The sequence below is a fragment of the Podarcis muralis genome, chromosome 4, assembly GCF_964188315.1.
Source record: "Podarcis muralis chromosome 4, rPodMur119.hap1.1, whole genome shotgun sequence".
In the NCBI taxonomy this organism is placed as follows: Eukaryota; Metazoa; Chordata; class Lepidosauria; order Squamata; family Lacertidae; genus Podarcis; species Podarcis muralis.
The window spans coordinates 8179347-8193023 of NC_135658.1; the positions used below are offsets into that span (position 1 = coordinate 8179347).

Below are 13677 nucleotides of genomic sequence, written 5' to 3' on the forward strand. Positions count from 1 at the left end.
CACTGGCTGTAAAGAAATACGCATCTACAGACTTCTTATACTCTTCTGAACACTCTCCCCCCTCCCATACCTTCTCAAATTATTCCCTTACATAGCACATCTATATTGCTTGCTAAACACATTTTATTGCTTGCTAAACATTCCCGTCTTTCTGCTAGCTAAGCATTTCCTCTGCTGGTTAAGCATTTTCTCTGCTCAGTAAGTTCCCCCTCCCACCTCCTTGTACACGTGTCTTCTTTGCATTAGTAAGCATAAGGCAGGAAAAGGGGGGCCTCTTTAACAGGCCTGGTTTAAATCTGCAGACAGCAGCTAACAGGGTAGGAAATGAACTTTTGACCTGCCAGCCAAATTTAGTAGGTCTGGTTAGTTACTGCTAACAGCAGCGGTTTCTTGCTAGCTGACTAGGCAGGAAACGACCTCCTGACCTTCTTGCTAGCTGACTAGGCAGGAAATGACCTCCTGACCTGTCTGATTAGAAATAGCAAGCAACTGCTGTCTTTGCTAACTGTCTGGCCGAAATTTGCAGAAGTAAGATTAGCTCAGAGATTTACTTAGGAATTTACTGCAGATAGTATTCACAAAGTACAGAGCTTAGAAAATATTGAGAGAAACCTTTCCCATCTCCCTTTAATTGAGAGAAACCTTTCCCATCTCCCTTTAGAATAACAGAATATGGTGAAAGATGGAAAGGATCTGCTGAGTTAATTAATAGGTCAGACAGTTAAGATAAATTATTCAATAAAAATTGAGAAAGATGGAAAGAATTTGCTGAAACAACTAATTAAACTAGAATACAAAAAGGGAGGTGTGAAGAGGTCAATGAAACAAGTAAATGAAAGATAAAGATATGCAATATGGGATCTGTGTTTTCTTTTTGTTGTATTGTTGTATTGGTTTTTATGTACCTTTTTTTCCTTTTTCTTTTTTGTGCGTGTTTTGTTGAATCTTTTTGTTGTTTCCTTTTTTTCTTTTTTTGTAATCTTTAAACTTTTAATAAATATTATTTTTTTAAAAAACCAGAATGTATGCACCCTATATATAGAAATGAGCAAACCAGTGATATTTTAGGGAGCAGGGGAGCACGCGGGGGCCATGACTTACATTATAGGAGCCTACACAACACAAAACTGTTGCTGCATGCAAGTTTTATTTTACATATTTGTTGTTTATCTTATATTTTGGAAACGTACATCCAGTTTTTTCCTCCTTTAATTTTTTTGGTGGCCCCCAAGTGAGTGGGGCCCTAAGCTATAGCTTGTTTAGCTTATACGTAAATCCGGCACTGACCTTGGTGTTTTTGCTGAAAGACTCGAACACGTTCACCAGTCAGGAAACTGATTTTTTGTTTTTGTTTTCAGGAGCCATTCACTGCTTGCAATTCTCTCCCAGCCCTGCCAGAATCAGCTGAGAGCGACTCTGAACGCATCTTGCAAAATAAATATATTCTTCCCCATAGAAAAAATTCTTGCAGCAGTTAACCCGTCAGGGTTAACAAGACTCTCTTTTTCCGCGATCTGACATCCTTTGCTCCTTGCTGCCGCCTATATTCTTTGTCCATGAACCACCCAAGCAGATGAGAGACTACATTACCCAGCATATGAGGAAACCTTAAACTAGGAAAATGGGTGGATTATTCCAACTACATCTCCCATCGGGCTCTGCTCGTGGGAAAGCGCCTGAGACCACATTGGGTCTCTCTCGCTTGCAGCCTCTGCAGCCGGTCCATTTTATTGCATTTCAGTGCTCATTTTGAGATGCTTGCAGCAATGCTCGCAAGTTGCAAGGAGGGCAGCTGGGCTCCGCTCCGCTGCCGGGAAAGAATAATGTCTTATTTATTCCTCCACAGCCGCGCAGGGGCATCGTTTTGCAATGTTTGCAGCAGGTCCCAAACGATGGAGCCTCCGCGCAAGTTGATTTCAAAGGCGTTTTCAGCTCCTGGAACATTAAAAGGTGAATAGTTTTCCGCCTAACCTTTTCCCAGGTCTCGCCTCCACAGCAATTATTATTTTTTCCAGACGTTGTTTACCGTACCCACTTCGCAAGGCTCGAATATCCCTTCCTCAGCTTCCATTGGACCAGGCAGCCTCTTTATTATTATTATTATTATTATTTGCATTTCACCCTCCGATTATTAATATTATAGAATGGTTCTCATTGCATGCTTTGAGCCGAACTGTGGAGCCTTCGGTCTGAAAAGCGGCAGGGAGAGAACAAACCAACCGCTCAGACGACACGTTTCACTTATATAATAATGATAATGATAATAATGATGATGATGATGATGATGATGATAATAATAATAATAATAATAATAATAATAAAAAAAAATAAGCGATCTGCACAGAAAACAATAAAAGTAACGTCCTTTATCAATTCATATAAATACGAACAATATTTTCCAATAGCACTTCCTAAAAGCCAAATAAGGCTTAATTAATGAGCACCATAGAGATGTAAAAGATGTATAATAATGATAAAAATATGGATAAATGTGCAATGGTGCGAAGTGGAGACTGGCAAGTGCATCTCTCTCTGTGTGCGTCTCTCCAGTCTTTTTAGCGCCGAGTGAATGAATACCCTTTTTTATGATTCAAGTCGCCTTTTAATTGTGTTTTAAATCTGGATTTCAAGCAATTTTACGCAGCCTCCGCGCAAAGAAGTTTCCGGCTGCCTTTCCTTGCTTATTTTCTAAACAACAACCCCAACGACGTTGTGCTTTTCACATTTTAAGCCGCCCAGGAAAACCTATAATGACGGCGATCGCCATCACCGGCGATGGAGCTCCGTTTTATTAGCTCTCCCAGCAGCTATTAATAATCTGTGCTTAGCCTACTACAACTCCCAGCATGCCCCGCGGGCCCCTCCCCTCCCCTTTCCGCCGAGGCCCAAGAGGAGGAGGAGGAGGCGGAGACGCCTCGGCGACTACAACCCCCGAGATGCCCCGCGGCGAGGCGGGCGCCTCGCGGGGCTGAGCCCTGTGCGCGCGGGGCATGCCGGGACCTGTAGTCTCGCCGCCCTCCCGGCTCTCGTAACGGTTCTGCCGGCTGGCGCTGCCCCCGCCCCTCCTCCCTCCCTCCCTCGCCCGCCTCAGCCAGGAGCCTCGGCGCTGCGCTCCCTCACAGCCCCGCTCGCCCGCCCGCCCGCCGCTCGCCCACAAAGCTCCGCGTCCTTGGCTCCCTCGCAGAGGCCTCCTGCTCCCCCCTCGACACCGGAGGACGCTGCTGCTGCTGCTACGCGAGGGGAGGCTGGAGCCCCGGAGCCCCGCCGACCAGGACAAGCCGGAGGCGACGAGGACGAGGAGGACCCCAGACCCGCAGGTGGGAAAGGGGGGGGCGAGGGGGGGAGGGGGACACCCCCCCGCCAGAAAACCCCTCAGCAACAACAACAGCCTCCCCCCCACGCGCCGTCGAGTTCCCCTCCCCCCTTCGCTGGGGGGGAGCCCCTCGAAACCCCCTCATAGCCCCCCATGGGCCCCTCGGTAACCCCCCTCGATATCCCCCATAGACCCCCTCGATGACCCCCCCCACAGCCTCCCTCATAGATCCTCATAGACCCCTTCATAACCCCCCTCGATGACCCCCCATAGACCCCCCTCAGCCTCCCTCATAGACCCCCTCGATGACCCCCCCATAGACCCCCCTCAGAGCCTCCATGATAGATCCCCATAGACCCCCTCCGTAACCCCCCTGATATACCCCCATAGACCCCCACAATAACCCCCCATAGACCTCCTTGGTAACCCCCCATAGACCTCCTCGGTAACCCCCCCTTGATATTCCCCTATAGACCCCCTTTGTAACCCCCCTTGATATCCCCCCCATAGACCCCCTCAATAACCCCCCATAGACCTCCTCGGTAACCCCCCCCTTGATATTCCCCCATAGACCCCCTCAATAACCCCCCCCCTTGATATTCCCCTATAGACCCCCTTGGTAACCCCCCTTGATATCCCCCCATAGACCCCCTCTGTAACCACCCCCTTGAGACACCCTCATAGCCACCTTGAGTTCCGTCAGGGAAAAAGGTGGGAGATAGATAGATAGATAGACAGATATAATGTGAAAATATATTAAATATGTATTATATATATATATATATATATATATATATATATATATATATATATACACACACACACACACACACACACACACACACATAATATTACATCTATATCTATCTATCTGTCGCCCCCTTAGCCTCAGAGACTGTGGGAGAGAGGGGAAACCCTAGCAGGGTCAAGTGTAAGGGGTCTCCTCGGTTTTCTCTCCCTTTTTCTGTGCCCCCCTCCGCCAAGTTCTTGCAGTCGTGGGGGGCGGGGTGTGTGTCTGGGAAGTTAATGTGGGGTCGGGCTTGTTAGTGGTTTTCTTATTTCTGGCCTGCAGTCGCAGGGTATTGGCGTGTTTAGGGGGATGCTGAGGATGCTGGTGGTGTGTATGTGAAATGTGTGTGTGTGTGGGGGGTATGCACAAGAGAGGGCTCAAGGCAGGTTTTTTTGGGGGGCGGTCCAGAATCACTGAGGAGGGGCTGCCCCAGAGTGCTTGCTTTGTTAAGGTTAAAGGATTGTTTTTTTAGGTGGGGGGGGGAGAGCAGATGCAATTTGTGCATGCGCATGCATGTTATGTATGTATGTGTGTATATATATATATCTGTGTGAGAGGGAGAGAGAGAGAGAGATTGTGTACTCTTATTAATTTGTATGCACCCTTTAAAAATATTTTAGCCGGGGGATCTGGGAAACAGATGCCGTGCTTTGTGAGGACAGGGTTTGTGGCTCTGCATTGGGACCCCTGACCTCTAGTGGGTTCATTTGTGTGTTGATGGATCAGTGCATAGCTGTCAACTTTCAGATTTGAAAATAAGGGATCAGCAGTCTCACCTGTCCCGGGGACAGTCTATGGAATATCTAACAATCCGGGATAGCAGCAGGAAACAGTGCTGGAATAAGGGAATTTCCCCCCCAAAAAGGGAAGGTTGACAGCTATGGCTCAGTGTGGTGTGGAACATGCAGATGAAGTTTGTGAATCCTTTTGTGTGTTCTGGGGTGGCGGTGGCGCCGCAATAGGAAAATCCAGAATGGTTGACAGAACAAGAGAGGCCCCAGATTCAAACCCCTGATTAGCCACGAAACTCACTGCATGACCTTAGGCCAGACTCTTGGCGCACACCTGCTTCACAGGGCTGAGATGGCAGGGAGAACTGTGCCTTGAGTTCCTTGGAGGAGGAGGAGAATCGGGATATGTATAAATTTAAAAAGGATGGAAATGTCGAAAGGACTTTACAGTAAGCATTGGGGGACATAGCATGTTAGCATTGGGTAGGGGCAGGATAGTAAAGGGATACTGATCTCGGTGTGGGTTGGGGGGGTTGATGTAGAGGTGATACAGGGTTCGGCAAGATGTTTGGAATCTGGCACTTCCACGGGCTGGTTGTCTTAGAGAGTGGCAGTATCCCATGGGCAAGATGGCTTTAACAGGTGCCATTGGTGTGTCTGTGATGGGGACAGAGGAAGTCCCTGTTAGAGTTAAGGGTTGGGACGAGGCAGATGATGGCAACAGGCATTGAGGCAATTGTTGTTGTTGTTGTTGTTTAGTCGTGTCCGACTCTTCGTGACCCCATGGACCAGAGCACGCCAGGCACCTCTGTCCTCCACTACCTCCCGCAGTTTGGTCAAACTCATGCTGGTAACCTCGAAAACACTATCCAACCATCTCGTCCTCTGTTGCCCCCTTCTCCTTGTGCCCTCCATCTTTCCCAGCATCAGTGCTTTTTCCAGGGAGTCTTCTCTTCTCATGAGGTGGCCAAAGTACTGGAGCCTCAGCTTCACGATCTGTCCTTCCAGTGAGCACTCAGGGCTGATTTCCTTAAGAATGGATGTGTTTGATCTTCTTGCAGTTCATGGGACTCTCAAGAGTCTCCTCCAGCACCAGAATTCAAAAGAATCAATTCTTCGGCGAATTGAGGCAATGGGAGATGGTAAAGGGCATTGGCCTGGCATTGACACAAGACACTGATATCTGGTGTAGCAGGGGCAAAGGAGCGTAGCAGGAGTGGGAATGCGGTGTGCTGGTACAGGGGTATCACAAAAGCCCTGGGTTTGGGAAGGGGAAATGTGTTTGTGGGTGAGACAAAAGGGATAATTAAATGGATTTGGGATAATTTCTGGATGCTTGTTGGGCGTTCTGGAGGAAAAGCAAGATGGTGATGCGTTGTCCATAAAGGCTTTAAAGTAGATGGCTTTAGAACACTGTGGATTAGTACAGGGCCATAGCACGAAATGGGGAATCTTTCTAGGTGCTTAGCAGGGTGAACCAAGAAACACCGTGGTGGAAATCGTGAAGGGATCGAACAGCATGCTTTGGGGGTGGATGAGGGGGATACACCAAAAGCCAGAGTGAGCATATGAAAGGAGTGCATGGGAATTAGGACTTGCAAGCCGGCATGCCAGCAAGAAGTTTTGAAAGAATTCCAGCATGGTGCCATGAGTGAACTTGATCATGGCACTAGTGTAGGCACGAGGGGTGTGGCATAAAAACATTGGCCCCTGGGAGAGAACTGGATGGGCACATCATGTTTTCTGTCTTAATGAAGCAGTTGTTTAATATGATTGTTTAGGCAAAGGGAGTATGGTGAGGCTAAATTGGGGCATTGCTGATAGTGAGATAGGTAACAGGCAGGTGAGGGTAGCGAGATAACATGGGAGGGGTCTGGGATGGGTTATCTAAACTTGTTCATACTGTACTCAGCATGGATATCAAAGGTTAATATTTGGGGAAGAGATTGGGAGAAATTGGCGTTCGAAACTCCCATTGTTCTAGGTGCGTTTTGCGACAGGGAATTTCATTAATGGGAGCAGTTTCTGAGCTCTGGGCGCAGTACTGAGCCTAAGATTTCAGATTGAAACTGCCATTTCTGGAAGAAAAGGAGGACCTTTTTCTGCCTCCCCACATCCAGCCACTCTCTGAAGACTGGAGAAGGGACTCTCATGAGAATATTAGGGGGATGGGCAGGGGAAGGACTAGACCATGTGAAAAATGAACATAAGATATTAGCTTCAGTTCATTCATTTTCAGCTTTGTATTCTTATAAAAAAGCATGCATAGACACTCCATTGCAGTGCCCATATCCTAGGTTTAAGGTGCCATTCAGTTTCTAACACTGGGAAGAATGCCTTTTGGAGCGAGGGTGGCAGTGGCAGAAGGGAGAGGACCAAATTACAGGAATGGCTGTGAAAACAGGGAGCATGTAAAGATGGCATACATCCAGCTGAATAGTGATCAGCGCAGTGTAATTTTGCCCATGCCCGCTCAAAAGTGCCCCTTGAGTTTGGTGGGACTTACTGTCAGCTAAGCGTGCATAGGATTGCAGCCTAAATATATGCTTCCTCAGCTGAGCTTCTGCAGCAGTGTTTCATAAGCATAGCACCTCTGAAGCGTCATGAATGTTCAATGCAGAGTATTGGAATGTGCCCACTTAGAGAATGACTCCTATGTGTACTATGCCAGACTGATCTGTGATGAGGTGCTGTGGGAGTTACATGCACATTTTAGACAGACGAACGCTGCATTTTGCGAGAGCGTGGGGAAGGTAAGAACTGGGATTCTAATTTGCCTCCCCTCCTCTTGGGAGCTGGAAGGAGAATTAAGAGCACACATATACTTGCTTAGCATCACTGCAGTTCCTGAACGGCAAATACTCTGAACCTTTACTGCCTCCTCTGAGCTTTGCAAAGGGCAACTCTTGGAAGTTACTCTGGGGCTGTGCAGAAGGATTCTTTTAGAGAAACCGGGGGATGTGTGTGTTCTGCAACGTTCCTTTTTTTGCATGTAAATCACTTTGGACATTGTGTGGATGGTAGTGACCACATAAAATAAAAATCGGCATCAGTATATTTGCCTAAAATGTAACTAGGGCTGCTCTTGTACGTACTGGGAAAAGCAAATGGATGGGTGTTGTGTAACCCTATGTAGTGGGGAATGAGTCTAGTTTCTGCCTTGTCTTTAATGATGTGCTGGAACCCAAGCTTTGGATTTGATGTGATTGAAAATGTCATCATGTAACATCCGTGGGCTGAAAGCAGATATATTGCAAGACTGAGAAATGTTCAGCTGCATTAATTTTCTATCATGAATACAGGCTGGAATGGGGATAAAAGGCTTTTTATATTTAAAGAGATTGCTGCAAGAGTTCATTTATTGGGACAGCAATAATAAGGGCAATTAAGTTTATCATTATATTGCTGATTAATAGTGTTGAGGTGAAAGTAGTCCTGTGTTCATCCTTCTTTGTAAACAGTCATGAAATACGGCAAAAAAAAAACCCCTATTCATTGCTGAAAGGCTTTTTTGCTCCAGCAGTTCCTCCCTCCCCTGCCCTGTTTGGTGATAAGCATTCAGGTTATAGCTTGTATTTCCTGTTGATTGAATTTCATCCAGAAGGAATTCAGTTTGTGCTGAAAACTGTCAAATGTGGAAAAATGAGCAGGTTGAGTTTTCCTCTCATCTGTCTCCCTGCCTTCCTTCAGACAAAGGCATGTTGTGTTAGCCAACGAGGGGGAAAGCAATTGGTTCCATTTATGTTTTAATCAAAATATGATTTCAGATGCAGCAGAGTATTTGTTCTCACTGAGAAGTTGCTACGGTGAAAGGAAGGGCATTTCTTCAAGAAATGCAGATGATGAAAGCATCTTAAGGGAAACATTTTGCTGGGCTTGATTGAATCAACAGTGTTATTTGGTGATGAAATGTTAACTGTGAAGTGGCGGCTGATTATAGTCTGGTTAGAGCCAGAGGGGAGTATAATGAGGCAGAATACAGGCTGCAGACCCAAAATCATTCTGCCATCAAATCACATCTTGGCCATTCCCCCCCCCCCCCCAATTGCCACGTTTCTTCCAGTATCTGCCTGGTTTATTAAATTATACATATTAACTACTTACAGGTGTTGGAACATGTATTTCAGTTACTTATGAATTCATAGAGAAATAACATTTAATATTTGTAAACAATTTTCCTGAATGCAGATAAGCTTAATAACTCCGTGTTAATCCCTCAATAAATAATATTAATTGTTGATTGGCAATCCACTGCTAATCTACATAATTACTTTTAACTCCTGTTTGGATCAATGGAATTTATTCCTGGTGATAACATGACTTACGATCACAATACTATTGGGAAGGGGGTATGGTTGGGTATTACATCTTGAACCCAGGTTATCTGGTTCAGTAGTGCTAAGCAGTTACCCTATAGCAGACTGCTAAATAGTTGACTGGGGTTTTTTGTGCTTCATTTTGCACCTGGAAACAATTCACTCCTTCCTGGCTGGTATTAGCTGTTGATAGTATGAATTCTGCCAGCTAGCAGTAGCTGGGACCTCCAGCCTCCTTTACTGCCCCGCTTTCTCTACTTGCATCCGCGAGGCTCCAGCTCTTTCTGGTCTTTGGTGTTGCAGTCAGCCTTTCATATTTTCTGAATGCAAAGAAACAATCCCAAGCTGTTCCATACGTGATAGTGAATAGAAGGACCACATTTGAGGACCGTGACCCTCTGTATAGACCATGGGTAGGCAAACTAAGGCCCAGGGGTCGGATCCGGCCCAGTCGCCTTCTAAATCCGGCCTGCAGACGGTCCGGGAATCAGCGTGTTTTTACATGAGTAGATTGTGTCCTTTTATTTAAAATGCATCTCTGGGTTATTTGTGGGGCATAGGAGTTCGTTCATTTTTTCTCTCTTCAAAATATAGTCCGGCCCCCCACAAGGGACAGTGGACCAGCCTCCTGCTGAAAAAGTTTGCTGACCCCTGGTAAAGACCTTGGACATTATGATTCATCTGATTTTGTAGTATGCCTCTTGGCCCTGATCCTGCAAGGCTGTTCATACTCTAGCCTCAAGCAGATTAACTGTCAGGATAGCTAACTGATTCTTGTAGGTTGCCCCTGTAGCAGAGGGTACTCTGCTGTGTCCCGTCATTGTGCACCGGGATTTGCCCCTTCTTCCCCAATGCCTTCCCCAGATCTGCTCCAGAACAGATTTTGGGTGCATGCTGGGGGGCGGGGGAAACACTCCTTTGTGAAAGCAGAAATCCTTGCACTGTCAAAACTTCAGGCTTAGTTGTTGTTGTTTAGTCGTGTCCGACTCTTCGTGACCCCCTGGACCAGAGCACGCCAGGCACTCCTGTCTTCCACTGCCTCCCGCAGTTTGGTCAAACTCATGTTGGTCGCTTAGAGAACACTGTCCAACCATCTCGTCCTCTGTCGTCCCCTTCTCCTTGCATCCTCAATCTTTCCCAACATCAGGGTCTTTTCCAGGGAGTCTTCTCTTCTCATGAGGTGGCCAAAGTATTGGAGCCTCAGCTTCAGGATCTGTCCTTCCAGTGAGCACTCAGGGCTGATTTCCTTCAGAATGGAGAGGTTTGATCTTCTTGCAGTCCATGGGACTCTCAAGAGTCTCCTCCAGCACCAGAATTCAAAAGCATCCATTCTTCGGCGATCAGCCTTCTTTATGGTCCAGCTCTCACTTCCATACATTGGATTCCACCCAGGCTGTGTTCATAGGCTTGAGCTGCAATCATCAAAATAATAGAGGTAGTGTTACTGTATTAATGTATATGTTTGTCACATTTACATACTGCTTTTTCACCAGTTTCCATTGAAAAGAATGGGCACACTACAAAGCGATGAGAAAGGGAGAAGGAAATTAAAGCAAACCCATACCATGGACATTGAGGGGAGAATCCAGATGGCAGTTTATTTTATTTTTACATTGATATTCCACTTTTTTCTCCAGGGAGCTCAAGGTGGTGAACATGCTTCTTTACCTTCCCATTATATCATCACAACAACCCTCTGAGGTAGGATAGCCAAGACAGTGACTGGCCCAACATAACCCAGTGAGCTTCATGGATGAGTAGGGATTTGAACCCTGGACCTTGTATTCTCCCCCCCCCCCCCAATAATAATAATGGAGTAAGCAGATTCGAAGGGGGAAATTTTGTTCGATGAATAATTTGTTACTAATTTGCTAAGAAATAGCGCTTGGGAATAGCTTAAATGTTAAATCTGAGCAACAGCACAGTTATGATGTGAAATGTCTATTTGATTATTTTTCTCTAGTGAGGCTGAATAATGCACCTGTCAGTTTCTTTATTCAAATGCTGCTGTGTCACTTGTCGGATTGAGCTTTGACTGAAGTACATCTAAAAAGAGAAACTGCCTGTAATGAACTTTTTTGTGTGTGAAATATATAATGGTTGGTATGACCCCCCCTCCCCCAAAAGAGAGAACAGCATTGATGGCCCTCTATACTTTCCCGACAATTGAGAGATCCCAATGAGGAATAATTGCTGTTATCCGAGAACACAAAACATCTCTTAGGCAACAACCCAGGATGTTTTAGAAAATTGTCCCTGTTCTGACTCCCTGCAGTATTTCGGCTCAAGCTTGGCAAAATTTCATCCACTCTAATCAGTCTTGGAAATGCAGGTAAGCCCTGAAATGGCCACAATTGCAGAGGCACCCTGCTTAGGCAGGCTGAGTGTTTCCTTCAGCCTAACAATTGTTTCTGACTCATTTTTAAAAATGCTACAATCCTGGCTGGATTTTTGATCTTCTTTCATAAAATGCTGGGTGGCTGGAGATGATGAGCTTGTTAAAAGGGAAACACTGTTTATGTGCTTTCCCTCCCAAGCGCTCTGTCTGCCCTTCCGTCCAGTTTACAATCTTCATTTGTCTTCACTTAATGCCTTTCAGGCTTGATTATATCTGCTGGAGCTCTTGATCTGAGCTCTTTTCCAGCCCTTTTCTATGCTTTTTCAGGTTTTCCATTCGGAGATCTTGCTCAACCGAGATCTTGTCCTAGCAGCTATACAAAACATCCCTATATGTGCACACGCACACTCACCCCACTATAATGACAAACATTTTGCTAGTACTTAATTTTATTAACAAGGGACGCGGGTGGCACTGTGGGTTAAACCACAGAGCCTAGGGCTTGCTGATCAGAAGGTCGGCGGTTCGAATCCCCGCGACGGGACGAGCTCCCGTTGCTCAGTCCCTGCTCCTGCCAACCTAGCAGTTCGAAAGGACGTCAAAGTGCAAGTAGATAAATAGGTACCGCTCTGGCGGGAAGGTAAACGGCGTTTCCGTGCACTGCTCTGGTTCGCCAGAAGCGGCTTAGTCATGCTGGCCACATGACCCGGAAGCTGTACGCTGGCTCCCTCGGCCAGTAAAGCGAGGTGAGCGCCGCAACCCCAGAGTCGGTCACGACTGGACCTAATGGTCAGGGGCCCCTTTACCTTTAATTTTATTAACACACATTTATTTCCTTACGTTAAATGACAACTTGGGGAAATTAGCAGGGAACTTGGTCTTCACCCTAAATCAGTATTTGCTCGAATGGGAGAAGCATAGACTCGAATGGTGCAGGTTAGTGCTGTAACATTCGTGTTGGCATTCACGCTTACTGGGAACATACCTGAACAGAAGTATTAACAATGTTGTCATTTAGTCGTTTAGACATGTCCATCTCTTCGTCACTCCATGGACCATAGCATGCCAGGCACTCCTGTCTTCCACTGCCTCCTGCAGTTTGGTCAGACTCATGTTGGTCGCTTCGAGAACACTGTCCAACCATCTCGTCCTCTGTCGTCCCCTTCTCCTTGTGCCCTCCATCTTTCCCAGCATCAGGGTCTTTTTCAAGGAGTCTTCTCTTCTCATGAGGTGGCCAAAATATTGGAGTCTCTGCTTCAGGATCTGTCCTTCCAGTGAGCACTCAGGGCTGATTTCCTGAAGAATGGAGAGGTTTGATCTTCTTGCAGTCCATGGGACTCTCAAGAGTCTCCTCCAGCACCAGAATTCAAATGCATCCATTCTTTGGCGATCAGCCTTCTTTATGGTCCAGCTCTCACTTCCATACATCACTACTGGGAAAACCAGAGCTTTAACTATACGGACCTTTGTCAGCAAGGTGATGTCTCTGCTTTTTAACATTCTTTCTAGGTTGGTCATTGCTTTCCCCCCAAGAAGCAGGCGTCTTTTAATTTCGTGGCTGCTGTCACCATCTGCAGTGATCATGGAGCCCAAGGAAGTAAAATCTCACTCTCCATTTCTTCCCCTTCTATTTGCCAGGAGGTGATTGGACCAGTGGCCATGATCTTAGGGGTTTTTTTTATGTTGAGCTTCAGACCGTATTTTGCACTCTCCTCTTTCACCCTCATTAAGAGATTCTTTAATTCCTCCTCACTTTCTGCCATCAAAGTTGTGTCATCTGCATATCTGAGGTTGTTGATATTAACAATAGGAATACAGTATTCATTTGCCCTTGAAGCGTGGTGATTCCTGTCTAGTGTTGTGATGAGCTTAGGTTTACTCGCCCCCCCAAAAAATAAATAAATTATTGGGACTACGAAAACATGCCTTGAGTATGAGACATCATTGATCAGCCCTTGGTAATTAAACCCAAGCAATTCAGATAGTTTGAATTATATACACGAAGGGGTTCGAATCCCCGCAACGGGGTGCACTCCCGCTGCTCGGTCCCAGCGCCTGCCAACCTAGCAGTTCGAAAGCACCCCCGGGTGCAAGTAGATAAATAGGGACCGCTTACCAGCGGGAAGGTAAACGGCGTTCTGTGTGCTGCGCTGGCTCGCCAGATGCAGCTTGTCACGCTGGCCACGTGA

The 13677-nt window shown here is 46.4% G+C and overlaps 1 protein-coding gene across 5 annotated transcripts in view; it reads left to right on the forward strand.

Annotated features, from left to right (window-relative positions):
* Positions 1 to 3068: 3068 nt before the first annotated feature.
* FAM168A (family with sequence similarity 168 member A) overlaps positions 3069 to 13677 on the forward strand; it is a 155010-nt gene continuing 144401 nt past the window's right edge. Inside the window, exon 1 of one of the 5 annotated variants that reach the window (XM_077926889.1) lies at positions 3069 to 3317. The gene's annotated coding sequence lies outside the window, so the exon portion shown is untranslated. Of the gene's footprint in view, positions 3318 to 7567; positions 7588 to 13677 lie in introns of those variants that run through there. The other 4 variants (XM_077926884.1, XM_077926890.1, XM_077926887.1 and 1 more) reach the window with 4 other exon arrangements.